Here is a 12,804-nt window from a genome sequence, read left to right as displayed (position 1 = left end):
GGGAATGTGCTAACCACTACACTACAGAAACCGCTGGCGGTGCAGTAATCAATGGACTTGTGCAATGTTCAACCTCACTGTGTTGCTGCAGCTTCTCATGGTTCGTCTGAGAGGCCATGTCACTTATTACAAGAAGACAGCCGTTTCTTTAAAACCGATGTCTCAACTTATAAAACAATCAGGAATCGAACTTTACAGACCTGAAGATAAGTTATGTTTTGCTTTAAGTGGAAGTTAAATTGAGAAGGCAGGGCTTTCGAAAATAACCACAACCAGACGGGTGCATGCATTTTGCTATTTCTCGTTGATGAAGACCAGTTACGAGATTGCGGCAATAGTCAGCAACAGACTAAACTGGAAATACGAGATGTTTCTGCCCGGTTTCGAACCGGGGACCTTTCGCGTGTTAGGCGAATGTGATAACCACTGCACTACAGAAACAACTGGCAATCAGCGGACGTGTACAATGTGAAACCTCACTGTGTTGCTGCAGATTCGCATGGTGAGGCTGAGAGGCTAGGCCACTTATTACAAGACGACTGCTGTTTCTTACAGCTTTCACACTCATAGTGTGTGCAACAGTCTCACACTGTAAATGCTGCCCCCATTCTGTGTGTCCTTCCATCGCAGATTTGGGTTTGAATCTTGTTTCCACTTCTTCTTTGTATCCGGGCGGTAGTTGTTGAGAGCTGGCACAGACACAGCGGCTGGAATGGCCTCATACTGTGGTGTAATTATTCTCTCATTCGATGCTCACCTCACTCTGTGGCCAGGGAACCCTAGGCCTTTTCTCATTTAATCTCTCCTGACTTGCACCCTGTCAGAGCGCTTTCCTGTTGTTCTGTTTGCTCCCACCAGGATTTGACTTGGTTAAAACGTCCGACATTTCTAATCCGTCCCGGTTTTAATGAAAGGTGATGGTGAAAGACAAGCTTTGTTGTCCTGTCGACAAATTCCGCCTGACTCGCTGAGTTGTTCCAGTATTTTCCGCAGATGTTAGATCGACTTTCGATGGCAATAACAGCGTGCTTCTGTTACTTTCCCGGGGCTCGTTGGTCTAGGGGTATGACATTCACTTACCTCTATTGACTAATTCCAGTTGATTCAGGCAGCCCTCTGTATATTTCATTTTATTCAGTTCAACAACATCAGACTGTGTAATCTCTCTTCTCCCTCCACCATCTGTTTATTTCCATCAAGTTATTTTCATTCCTTCCATTGGTATGTTTTACCCTCAGCATTGCGCCCCTCCCCCCAGCCCATACCATCCTACTTGAGCAACCCTGTCGCCAATTGTTCGCTGACACACTGTTTTCTTTGTTCTGCTATTAACACATTCTGATCTCTTGAGGCGCCACTATCAGCAACTTTCTTAGCCTTGATTAGCCTCATTTACATTCCCTTTTTCTTTCTGTCCGAGACATTTTCGTCATTTTCCACCTATTGCTGACCACTCTATCGAGGCCCAATAGGGCACGCCAACCCCGCCCCATCCACATTTGTCTGAATCTGACCCCATTTCCAGTTCTCCAGCTTTGACAAAGAGTCACCCAGGCCCGGAACGACCGCTGCCATCTCGCTCCACAGAGGCCGTCAGTCCTGCTGAGATTGTCCAGTATGTTCTGTTTTTGTTTCAGAATGAAGCATCCGCAGTAAGTTGCATTTGTCGTTCATTTAGACATGTTTGAGATGGTGAATAAGTAGGTGTATCTGCATTAGTAAATGCATGAAATTCTGTTGTGGATGAACTAGCTCCGCATATCCAAAATAAGAAGGTCCTTTTCTTCTCATTGCCTGTCGAAAATTCAGTGCTTGTGACTTAATGTGGAATTTATTTTAGTGGCTCATGAGAGTCTAAACCTCATAATCCTCGAACATACGAGATGGGGGAACAAAAGTACTTTGTGCAAACATTCCTCACACAACATGAGAAGCACTTGATGTTTCTACCTGGTATGGCCCCGGGGACCTTTCGCATGTTAGGGGAATGTGCTAACCACTACACTACAGAAACCGCTGGCGGTGCAGTAATCATTGGACTTGTGCAATGTTCAACCTCACTGTGTTGCTGCAGCTTCTCATGGTTCGTCTGAGAGGCCATGTCACTTATTACAAGAAGACAGCCGTTTCTTTAAAACCGATGTCTCAACTTATAAAACAATCAGGAATCGAACTTTACAGACCTGAAGATAAGTTATGTTTTGCTTGAAGTGGAAGTTAAATTGAGAATGCAGGGCTTTCGTAAATAACCACAACCAGACGGGTGCATGCATTTTGCTATTCCTCGTTGATGAAGACCAGTTACGAGATTGCGGCAATAGTCAGCAACAGACTAAACTGGAAGTTCGAGATGTTTCTGCCCGGTTTCGAACCGGGGACTTTTCGTGTGTAAGTCGAATGTGATAACCACTACACTACAGAAACAGCTGGCAATCAACGGACGTGTACAATGTGCAACCTCACTGTGTTGCTGCAGATTCGCATGGTGAGGCTGAGAGGCTAGGCCACTTATTACAAGTCGACTGCTGTTTCTTTCAAAAACAGATGTTTAAACATATAAAACCACGAGTTGTAGAAATTAGATCGAACTTAACATGATCTGCGTTAACTTCACAGGGACGTGACCCATCTAATCTACAGAGCCAAAGTGGAGAATTGAACTGACTGGAGAGCTGCATCTTAACGCTGACCTTCCGGACCTCGGCCTCCTGAAATGTTCCAAAGAAGCTCAACAAACACTCGAGGAACAGCAGCGCATCTTTCCACTGGGCTCAATACAGCTTTCACACTCATAGTGTGTGCAACCGTCTCACACTGTAAATGCTGCCCCCATTCTGTGTGTACTACCATCGCAGATTTGGGTTTGAATCTTGTTTCCACTTCGTCTTTGTATCCGGGCGGTAGTTGCTGAGAGCTGGCACAGACACAGCGGCTGGAATGGCCTCATACTGTGGTGTAATTATTCTCTCATTCGATGCTCACCTCACTCTGTGGCCAGGGAACCCTAGGCCTTTTCTCATTTAATCTCTCCTGACTTGCACCCTGTCAGAGCGCTTTCCTGTTATTCTGTTTGCTCCCACCGGGATTTGACTTGGTTAAAACGTCCGACATTTCTAACCCGTCCCGGTTTTAATGAAAAGTGATGGTGAAAGACGAGCTGTGTTGTCCTGTCGACAAATCCCGCCTGACTCGCTGAGTTGTTCCAGTATCTTCCGCAGATGTCGGATCAACTTTCGATACGAGAATTGAAGACGTTCTGCTCACTTTGCTCTGCATCAAGAATCAGCTGTCCCACCCAGTGAGTTAAAGCGCACGCCAAAAGTTCGAATTTCGAGCCAGCCAGGAGTCGAACCTGGAATCTCCTGATTCGTAGTCAGACGCGTTATCCATTGCGCCACTGGCCCAGCCGGGTGAATGCATTTTGCTATTCCTTGTTGAGCCTCTGTGGCGCATTCGGCGGGATTCATTCACATTGGGTTTCCTTTGAGAAGCTGAGCTCACACAGCAGGGAACCAATACGTTCCCGAGACAATCAAGACATTTTCTAAAAGCTTGTCTATGTGTGGATATTCACTTACTTCTATTGACTTATTCCAGTAGATTCAGGCAGCTCTCTGTATGTTTCATTTTATTCAGTTCAACAACATCAGACTGTGTAACCTCTCTTCCCCCTCCACCATCTGCTTCTTCCCCCTCCACCATCTGTATCCATCATCTTATTTTAATTCCTTGCATTGATATGTTTTACCCTCAGCATTGCCCCCCTCCCCCAGCCCATACCATCCTACTTGAGCAATCTGATCCCTGTCGCCAATTGTTCGCTGACACACTGCTTACTTTCTGCGATTAACACATTCTGATCTCTTGAGGCGCCACTATCAGCACCTTGATTAGCCTCATTTACATTCCCTTTTTCTTACTGTCCGAGACATTTTCGTCATTTTCCACCTATTGCTGACCACTCTATCGAGGCCCAATAGGGCACGCCACCCCCGCCCCATCCACATTAGTCTGAAACTGACCCCATTTCCAGTTCTCCAGTTTTGACAAAGAGTCACCCAGGCCCGGAACGACCGCTGCCATCTCGCTCCACAGAGGCTGTCAGTCCTGCTGAGATTGTCCAGTATGTTCTGTTTTTGTTTCAGAATGAAGCATCCGCAGTAAGTTGCATTTGTCGTTCATTTAGACATGTTTGAGATGGTGAATAAGTATGTTTATCTGCATTTGTAAATGCATGAAATTCTGTTGTGGATGAACTAGCTCCGAATATCCAAAATAGGAAGGTCCTTTTCTTCTCATTGCCTGTCGAAAATTCAGTGCTTGTTACTTAATGTGGAATTTATTTCAGTGGCTCATGAGAGACTAAACCTCATAATCCTCGAACATACGAGATGGGGGAACAAAAGTACTTTGTGCAAACATTCCTCACACAACATGAGAAGCACTTGATGTTTCTACCCGGTATGGCCCCGGGGACCTTTCGCATGTTAGGGGAATGTGCTAACCACTATACTACAGAAACCGCTGGCGGTGCAGTAATCAATGGACTTGTGCAATGTTCAACCTCACTGTGTTGCTGCAGCTTCTCATGGTTCGTCTGAGAGGCCATGTCACTTATTACAAGAAGACAGCCGTTTCTTTAAAACCGATGTCTCAACTTATAAAACAATCAGGAATCGAACTTTACAGACCTGAAGATAAGTTATGTTTTGCTTGAAGTGGAAGTTAAATTGAGAAGGCAGGGCTTTCGAAAATAACCACAACCAGACGGGTGCATGCATTTTGCTATTTCTCGTTGATGAAGACCAGTTACGAGATTGCGGCAATAGTCAGCAACAGACTAAACTGGAAATACGAGATGTTTCTGCCCGGTTTCGAACCGGGGACCTTTCGCGTGTTAGGCGAATGTGATAACCACTACACTACAGAAACAGCTGGCAATCAACGGACGTGTACAATGTGCAACCTCACTGTGTTGCTGCAGATTCGCATGGTGAGGCTGAGAGGCTAGGCCACTTATTACAAGTCGACTGCTGTTTCTTTCAAAAACAGATGTTTCAACATATAAAACCACGAGATGTAGAAATTAGATCGAACTTAACATGATCTGCGTTAACTTCACAGGGACGTGACCCATCTAATCTACAGAGCCAAAGTGGAGAATTGAACTGACTGGAGAGCTGCATCTTAACGCTGACCTTCCGGACCTCGGCCTCCTGAAATGTTCCAAAGAAGCTCAACAAACACTCGAGGAACAGCAGCGCATCTTTCCACTGGGCTCAATACAGCTTTCACACTCATAGTGTGTGCAACCGTCTCACACTGTAAATGCTGCCCCCATTCTGTGTGTACTACCATCGCAGATTTGGGTTTGAATCTTGTTTCCACTTCGTCTTTGTATCCCGGCGGTAGTTGCTGAGAGCTGGCACAGACACAGCGGCTGGAATGGCCTCATACTGTGGTGTAATTATTCTCTCATTCGATGCTCACCTCACTCTGTGGCCAGGGAACCCTAGGCCTTTTCTCATTTAATCTCTCCTGACTTGCACCCTGTCAGAGCGCTTTCCTGTTATTCTGTTTGCTCCCACCGGGATTTGGCTTGGTTAAAACGTCCGACATTTCTAACCCGTCCCGGTTTTAATGAAAAGTGATGGTGAAATACGAGCTGTGTTGTCCTGTCGACAAATCCCGCCTGACTCGCTGAGTTGTTCCAGTATCTTCCGCAGATGTCGGATCAACTTTCGATACGAGAATTGAAGACGTTCTGCTCACTTTGCTCTGCATCAAGAATCAGCTGTCCCACCCAGTGAGTTAAAGCGCACGCCAAAAGTACGAATTCCGAGCCAGCCAGGAGTTGAACGTGGAATCTCCTGATTCATAGGCAGACGCGTTATCCCTTGCGCCACTGGCCCAGCCGGGTGCATGCATTTTGCTATTCCTTGTTGAGCCTCTGTGGCGCATTCGGCGGGATTCATTCACATTGGGTTTCCTTTGAGAAGCTGAGCTCACACAGCAGGGAACCAATACGTTCCCGAGACAATCAAGACATTTTCTAAAAGCTTGTCTATGTGTGGATATTCACTTACTTCTATTGACTTATTCCAGTAGATTCAGGCAGCACTCTGTATGTTTCATTTTATTCAGTTCAACAACATCAGACTGTGTAACCTCTCTTCCCCCTCCACCATCTGCTTCTTCCCCCTCCACCATCTGTATCCATCATCTTATTTTAATTCCTTGCATTGATATGTTTTACCCTCAGCATTGCCCCCCTCCCCCAGCCCATACCATCCTACTTGAGCAATCTGATCCCTGTCGCCAATTGTTCGCTGACACACTGCTTACTTTCTGCGATTAACACATTCTGATCTCTTGAGGCGCCACTATCAGCACCTTGATTAGCCTCATTTACATTCCCTTTTTCTTTCTGTCCGAGACATTTTCGTCATTTTCCACCTATTGCTGACCACTCTATCGAGGCCCAATAGGGCACGCCAACCCCGCCCCATCCACATTAGTCTGAATCTGACCCCATTTCCAGTTCTCCAGCTTTGACAAAGAGTCACCCAGACCCGGACCGACCGCTGCCATCTCGCTCCACAGAGGCTGTCAGTCCTGCTGAGATTGTCCAGTATGTTCTGTTTTTGTTTCAGAATGAAGCATCCGCAGTAAGTTGCATTTGTCGTTCATTTAGACATGTTTGAGATGGTGAATAAGTATGTTTATCTGCATTTGTAAATGCATGAAATTCTGTTGTGGATGAACTAGCTCCGAATATCCAAGATAAGAAGGTCCTTTTCTTCTCATTGCCTGTCGAAAATTCAGTGCTTGTGACTTAATGTGGAATTTATTTTAGTGGCTCATGAGAGACTAATCCTCATAATCCTCGAACATACGAGATGGGGAACACAAGTACTTTGTGCAAACATTCCTCACACAACATGAGAAGCACTTGATGTTTCTACCCGGTATGGCCCCGGGGACCTTTCGCATGTTAGGGGAATGTGCTAACCACTACACTACAGAAACCGCTGGCGGTGCAGTAATCAATGGACTTGTGCAATGTTCAACCTCACTGTGTTGCTGCAGATTCTCATGGTTCATCTGAGAGGCCATGTCACTTATTACAAGAAGACAGCCGTTTCTTTAAAACCGATGTCTCAACTTATAAAACAATCAGGAATCGAACTTTACAGACGAAGATAAGTTATGTTTTGCTTGAAGTGGAAGTTAAATTGAGAATGCAGGGCTTTCGTAAATAACCACAACCAGACGGGTGCATGCATTTTGCTATTCCTCGTTGATGAAGACCAGTTACGAGATTGCGGCAATAGTCAGCAACAGACTAAACTGGAAATACGAGATGTTTCTGCCCGGTTTCGAACCGGGGACTTTTCGCGTGTAAGGCGAATGTGATAACCACTACACTACAGAAACAGCTGGCAATCAGCGGACGTGTACAATGTGAAACCTCACTGTGTTGCTGCAGATTCGCATGGTGAGGCTGAGAGGCTAGGCCACTTATTACAAGACGACTGCTGTTTCTTACAGCTTTCACACTCATAGTGTGTGCAACAGTCTCACACTGTAAATGCTGCCCCCATTCTGTGTGTCCTTCCATCGCAGATTTGGGTTTGAATCTTGTTTCCACTTCTTCTTTGTATCCGGGCGGTAGTTGTTGAGAGCTGGCACAGACACAGCGGCTGGAATGGCCTCATACTGTGGTGTAATTATTCTCTCATTCGATGCTCACCTCACTCTGTGGCCAGGGAACCCTAGGCCTTTTCTCATTTAATCTCTCCTGACTTGCACCCTGTCAGAGCGCTTTCCTGTTGTTCTGTTTGCTCCCACCAGGATTTGACTTGGTTAAAACGTCCGACATTTCTAACCCGTCCCGGTTTTAATGAAAGGTGATGGTGAAAGACAAGCTTTGTTGTCCTGTCGACAAATTCCGCCTGACTCGCTGAGTTGTTCCAGTATTTTCCGCAGATGTTAGATCGACTTTCGATGGCAATAACAGCGTGCTTCTGTTACTTTCCCGGGGCTCGTTGGTCTAGGGGTATGACATTCACTTACCTCTATTGACTAATTCCAGTTGATTCAGGCAGCCCTCTGTATATTTCATTTTATTCAGTTCAACAACATCAGACTGTGTAATCTCTCTTCTCCCTCCACCATCTGTTTATTTCCATCAAGTTATTTTCATTCCTTCCATTGGTATGTTTTACCCTCAGCATTGCGCCCCTCCCCCCAGCCCATACCATCCTACTTGAGCAACCCTGTCGCCAATTGTTCGCTGACACACTGTTTTCTTTGTTCTGCTATTAACACATTCTGATCTCTTGAGGCGCCACTATCAGCAACTTTCTTAGCCTTGATTAGCCTCATTTACATTCCCTTTTTCTTTCTGTCCGAGACATTTTCGTCATTTTCCACCTATTGCTGACCACTCTATCGAGGCCCAATAGGGCACGCCAACCCCGCCCCATCCACATTAGTCTGAATCTGACCCCATTTCCAGTTCTCCAGCTTTGACAAAGAGTCACCCAGGCCCGGAACGACCGCTGCCATCTCGCTCCACAGAGGCTGTCAGTCCTGCTGAGATTGTCCAGTATGTTCTGTTTTTGTTTCAGAATGAAGCATCCGCAGTAAGTTGCATTTGTCGTTCATTTAGACATGTTTGAGATGGTGAATAAGTATGTTTATCTGCATTTGTAAATGCATGAAATTCTGTTGTGGATGAACTAGCTCCGAATATCCAAAATAGGAAGGTCCTTTTCTTCTCATTGCCTGTCGAAAATTCAGTGCTTGTTACTTAATGTGGAATTTATTTCAGTGGCTCATGAGAGACTAAACCTCATAATCCTCGAACATACGAGATGGGGGAACAAAAGTACTTTGTGCAAACATTCCTCACACAACATGAGAAGCACTTGATGTTTCTACCCGGTATGGCCCCGGGGACCTTTCGCATGTTAGGGGAATGTGCTAACCACTACACTACAGAAACCGCTGGCGGTGCAGTAATCAATGGACTTGTGCAATGTTCAACCTCACTGTGTTGCTGCAGCTTCTCATGGTTCGTCTGAGAGGCCATGTCACTTATTACAAGAAGACAGCCGTTTCTTTAAAACCGATGTCTCAACTTATAAAACAATCAGGAATCGAACTTTACAGAACTGAAGATAAGTTATGTTTTGCTTGAAGTGGAAGTTAAATTGAGAAGGCAGGGCTTTCGAAAATAACCACAACCAGACGGGTGCATGCATTTTGCTATTTCTCGTTGATGAAGACCAGTTACGAGATTGCGGCAATAGTCAGCAACAGACTAAACTGGAAATACGAGATGTTTCCGCCCGGTTTCGAACCGGGGACCTTTCGCGTGTTAGGCGAATGTGATAACCACTACACTACAGAAACAGCTGGCAATCAACGGACGTGTACAATGTGCAACCTCACTGTGTTGCTGCAGATTCGCATGGTGAGGCTGAGAGGCTAGGCCACTTATTACAAGTCGACTGCTGTTTCTTTCAAAAACAGATGTTTCAACATATAAAACCACGAGATGTAGAAATTAGATCGAACTTAACATGATCTGCGTTAACTTCACAGGGACGTGACCCATCTAATCTACAGAGCCAAAGTGGAGAATTGAACTGACTGGAGAGCTGCATCTTAACGCTGACCTTCCGGACCTCGGCCTCCTGAAATGTTCCAAAGAAGCTCAACAAACACTCGAGGAACAGCAGCGCATCTTTCCACTGGGCTCAATACAGCTTTCACACTCATAGTGTGTGCAACCGTCTCACACTGTAAATGCTGCCCCCATTCTGTGTGTACTACCATCGCAGATTTGGGTTTGAATCTTGTTTCCACTTCGTCTTTGTATCCGGGCGGTAGTTGCTGAGAGCTGGCACAGACACAGCGGCTGGAATGGCCTCATACTGTGGTGTAATTATTCTCTCATTCGATGCTCACCTCACTCTGTGGCCAGGGAACCCTAGGCCTTTTCTCATTTAATCTCTCCTGACTTGCACCCTGTCAGAGCGCTTTCCTGTTATTCTGTTTGCTCCCACCGGGATTTGACTTGGTTAAAACGTCCGACATTTCTAACCCGCCCCGGTTTTAATGAAAGGTGATGGTGAAAGACGTGCTTTGTTGTCCTGTCGACAAATGCCGCCTGACTCGCTGAGTTGTTCCAGTATCTTCCGCAGATGTCGGATCAACTTTCGATACGAGAATTGAAGACGTTCTGCTCACTTTGCTCTGCATCAAGAATCAGCTGTCCCACCCAGTGAGTTAAAGCGCACGCCAAAAGTTCGAATTCCGAGCCAGCCAGGAGTCGAACCTAGAATCTCCTGATTCGTAGTCAGACGCGTTATCCATTGCGCCACTGGCCCAGCCGGGTGCATGCATTTTGCTATTCCTTGTTGAGCCTCTGTGGCGCATTCGGCGGGATTCATTCACATTGGGTTTCCTTTGAGAAGCTGAGCTCACACAGCAGGGAACCAATACGTTCCCGAGACAATCAAGACATTTTCTAAAAGCTTGTCTATGTGTGGATATTCACTTACTTCTATTGACTTATTCCAGTAGATTCAGGCAGCTCTCTGTATGTTTCATTTTATTCAGTTCAACAACATCAGACTGTGTAACCTCTCTTCCCCCTCCACCATCTACTTCTTCCCCCTCCACCATCTGTATCCATCATCTTATTTTAATTCCTTGCATTGATATGTTTTACCCTCAGCATTGCCCCCCTCCCCCAGCCCATACCATCCTACTTGAGCAATCTGATCCCTGTCGCCAATTGTTCGCTGACACACTGCTTACTTTCTGCGATTAACACATTCTGATCTCTTGAGGCGCCACTATCAGCACCTTGATTAGCCTCATTTACATTCCCTTTTTCTTTCTGTCCGAGACATTTTCGTCATTTTCCACCTATTGCTGACCACTCTATCGAGGCCCAATAGGGCACGCCAACCCCGCCCCATCCACATTAGTCTGAATCTGACCCCATTTCCAGTTCTCCAGCTTTGACAAAGAGTCACCCAGGCCCGGAACGACCGCTGCCATCTCGCTCCACAGAGGCTGTCAGTCCTGCTGAGATTGTCCAGTATGTTCTGTTTTTGTTTCAGAATGAAGCATCCGCAGTAAGTTGCATTTGTCGTTTATTTAGACATGTTTGAGATGGTGAATAAGTATGTTTATCTGCATTTGTAAATGCATGAAATTCTGTTGTGGATGAACTAGCTCCGAATATCCAAAATAGGAAGGTCCTTTTCTTCTCATTGCCTGTCGAAAATTCAGTGCTTGTGACTTAATGTGGAATTTATTTTAGTGGCTCATGAGAGACTAAACCTCATAATCCTCGAACATACGAGATGGGGGAACAAAAGTACTTTGTGCAAACATTCCTCACACAACATGAGAAGCACTTGATGTTTCTACCCGGTATGGCCCCGGGGACCTTTCGCATGTTAGGGGAATGTGCTAACCACTACACTACAGAAACCGCTGGCGGTGCAGTAATCAATGGACTTATGCAATGTTCAACCTCACTGTGTTGCTGCAGCTTCTCAAGGTTCGTCTGAGAGGCCATGTCACTTATGACAAGAAGACAGCCGTTTCTTTAAAACCGATGTCTCAACTTAGAAAACAATCAGGAATCGAAATTTACAGACCTGAAGATAAGTTATGTTTTGCTTGAAGTGGAAGTTAAATTGAGAAGGCAGGGCTTTCGAAAATAACCACAACCATACGGGTGCATGCATTTTGCTATTCCTCGGTGATGAAGACCAGTTATGAGATTGCGGCTGTAGTCAGCAACAGACTAACCTGGTAGTACGAGATGTTTCTGCCCGGTTTCGAACCGGGGACCTTTCGCGTGTGAGGCGAATGTGATAACCACTACACTACAGAAACAGCTGGCAATCCACGGACGTGTACAATGTGCAACCTCACTGTGCTGCTGCAGATTCGCATGGTGAGGCTGAGAGGCTAGGCCACTTATTACAAGACGACTGCCTTTTCTCATTTAATCTCTCCTGACTTGCACCCTGTCAGAGCGCTTTCCTGTTGTTCTGTTTGCTCCCACCGGGATTTGACTTGGTTAAAACGTCCGACATTTCTAACCCGTCCCGGTTTTAATGAAAGGTGATGGTGAAAGACGAGCTTTGTTGTCCTGTCGACAAATCCCGCCTGACTCGCTGAGTTGTTCCAGTATCTTCCGCAGATGTTGGATCAACTTTCGATGGCTATAACAGCGTGCTTCTGTGCCAGTTCCGCGGCTCGTTGGTCTATGAGTATGATTCTCGCTTTGGGTGTCTCGATTGCGAAACTTGGGGGAGGTCCCGGGTTCAAATCCCGGACGAGCCCTTTGATAACGTTTTCTGTTGGTCAGGCGATATGTTTTCTTCATTTCTATGCGGCTCATTCGGCGGGATTCATTCACATTGGGTTTGCTTTGAGAAGCTGAGCTCACACAGCAGGGAACCAATAGGTTCGCGAGACAATCGCGACATTGTCTAAAAGCTTGTCTATGTGTGGACATTCACTTACCTCTATTGACTTATTCCAGTAGATTCAGGCAGCTCTCTGTATGTTTCATTTTATTCAGTTCAACAACATCAGACTGTGTAATCTCTCTTCTCCCTCCACCATCTGTTTATTTCCATCAAGTTATTTGCATTCCTTCCATTGGTATGTTTTACCCTCAGCATTGCCCCCCTCCCCCCAGCCCATACCATCCTACTTGAGCAATCTGATCCCTGTGGCCAATTGTTCGCTGACACACTGCTT

General features: G+C 45.9%; 8 non-coding genes across 8 annotated transcripts; all 8 read right to left on the bottom strand.

Moving 5' to 3' along the window:
• Positions 1 to 368: 368 nt before the first annotated feature.
• Positions 369 to 441, bottom strand: trnav-aac (transfer RNA valine (anticodon AAC)). Its single transcript has one exon. It is a non-coding gene; the product is annotated as a tRNA-Val (tRNA).
• Positions 442 to 2,351: 1,910 nt separating this feature from the next.
• trnav-uac (transfer RNA valine (anticodon UAC)) lies at positions 2,352 to 2,424 on the bottom strand. The gene has a single exon. It is a non-coding gene; the product is annotated as a tRNA-Val (tRNA).
• A 907-nt stretch (positions 2,425 to 3,331) lies between these two features.
• Positions 3,332 to 3,404, bottom strand: trnar-acg (transfer RNA arginine (anticodon ACG)). Its single transcript has one exon. It is a non-coding gene; the product is annotated as a tRNA-Arg (tRNA).
• Positions 3,405 to 4,859: 1,455 nt separating this feature from the next.
• Positions 4,860 to 4,932, bottom strand: trnav-aac (transfer RNA valine (anticodon AAC)). The gene has a single exon. It is a non-coding gene; the product is annotated as a tRNA-Val (tRNA).
• A 2,432-nt stretch (positions 4,933 to 7,364) lies between these two features.
• trnav-uac (transfer RNA valine (anticodon UAC)) lies at positions 7,365 to 7,437 on the bottom strand. Its single transcript has one exon. It is a non-coding gene; the product is annotated as a tRNA-Val (tRNA).
• Positions 7,438 to 9,347: 1,910 nt separating this feature from the next.
• Positions 9,348 to 9,420, bottom strand: trnav-aac (transfer RNA valine (anticodon AAC)). Its single transcript has one exon. It is a non-coding gene; the product is annotated as a tRNA-Val (tRNA).
• Positions 9,421 to 10,327: 907 nt separating this feature from the next.
• trnar-acg (transfer RNA arginine (anticodon ACG)) lies at positions 10,328 to 10,400 on the bottom strand. Its single transcript has one exon. It is a non-coding gene; the product is annotated as a tRNA-Arg (tRNA).
• Positions 10,401 to 11,855: 1,455 nt separating this feature from the next.
• On the bottom strand, positions 11,856 to 11,928 carry trnav-cac (transfer RNA valine (anticodon CAC)). Its single transcript has one exon. It is a non-coding gene; the product is annotated as a tRNA-Val (tRNA).
• Positions 11,929 to 12,804: the final 876 nt, after the last annotated feature.

Source organism: Scyliorhinus torazame, chromosome 5 (assembly GCF_047496885.1).
Source record: "Scyliorhinus torazame isolate Kashiwa2021f chromosome 5, sScyTor2.1, whole genome shotgun sequence".
Lineage (NCBI taxonomy): Eukaryota > Metazoa > Chordata > Chondrichthyes > Carcharhiniformes > Scyliorhinidae > Scyliorhinus > Scyliorhinus torazame.
This window is presented reverse-complemented; position numbering and strand designations above follow the sequence as displayed.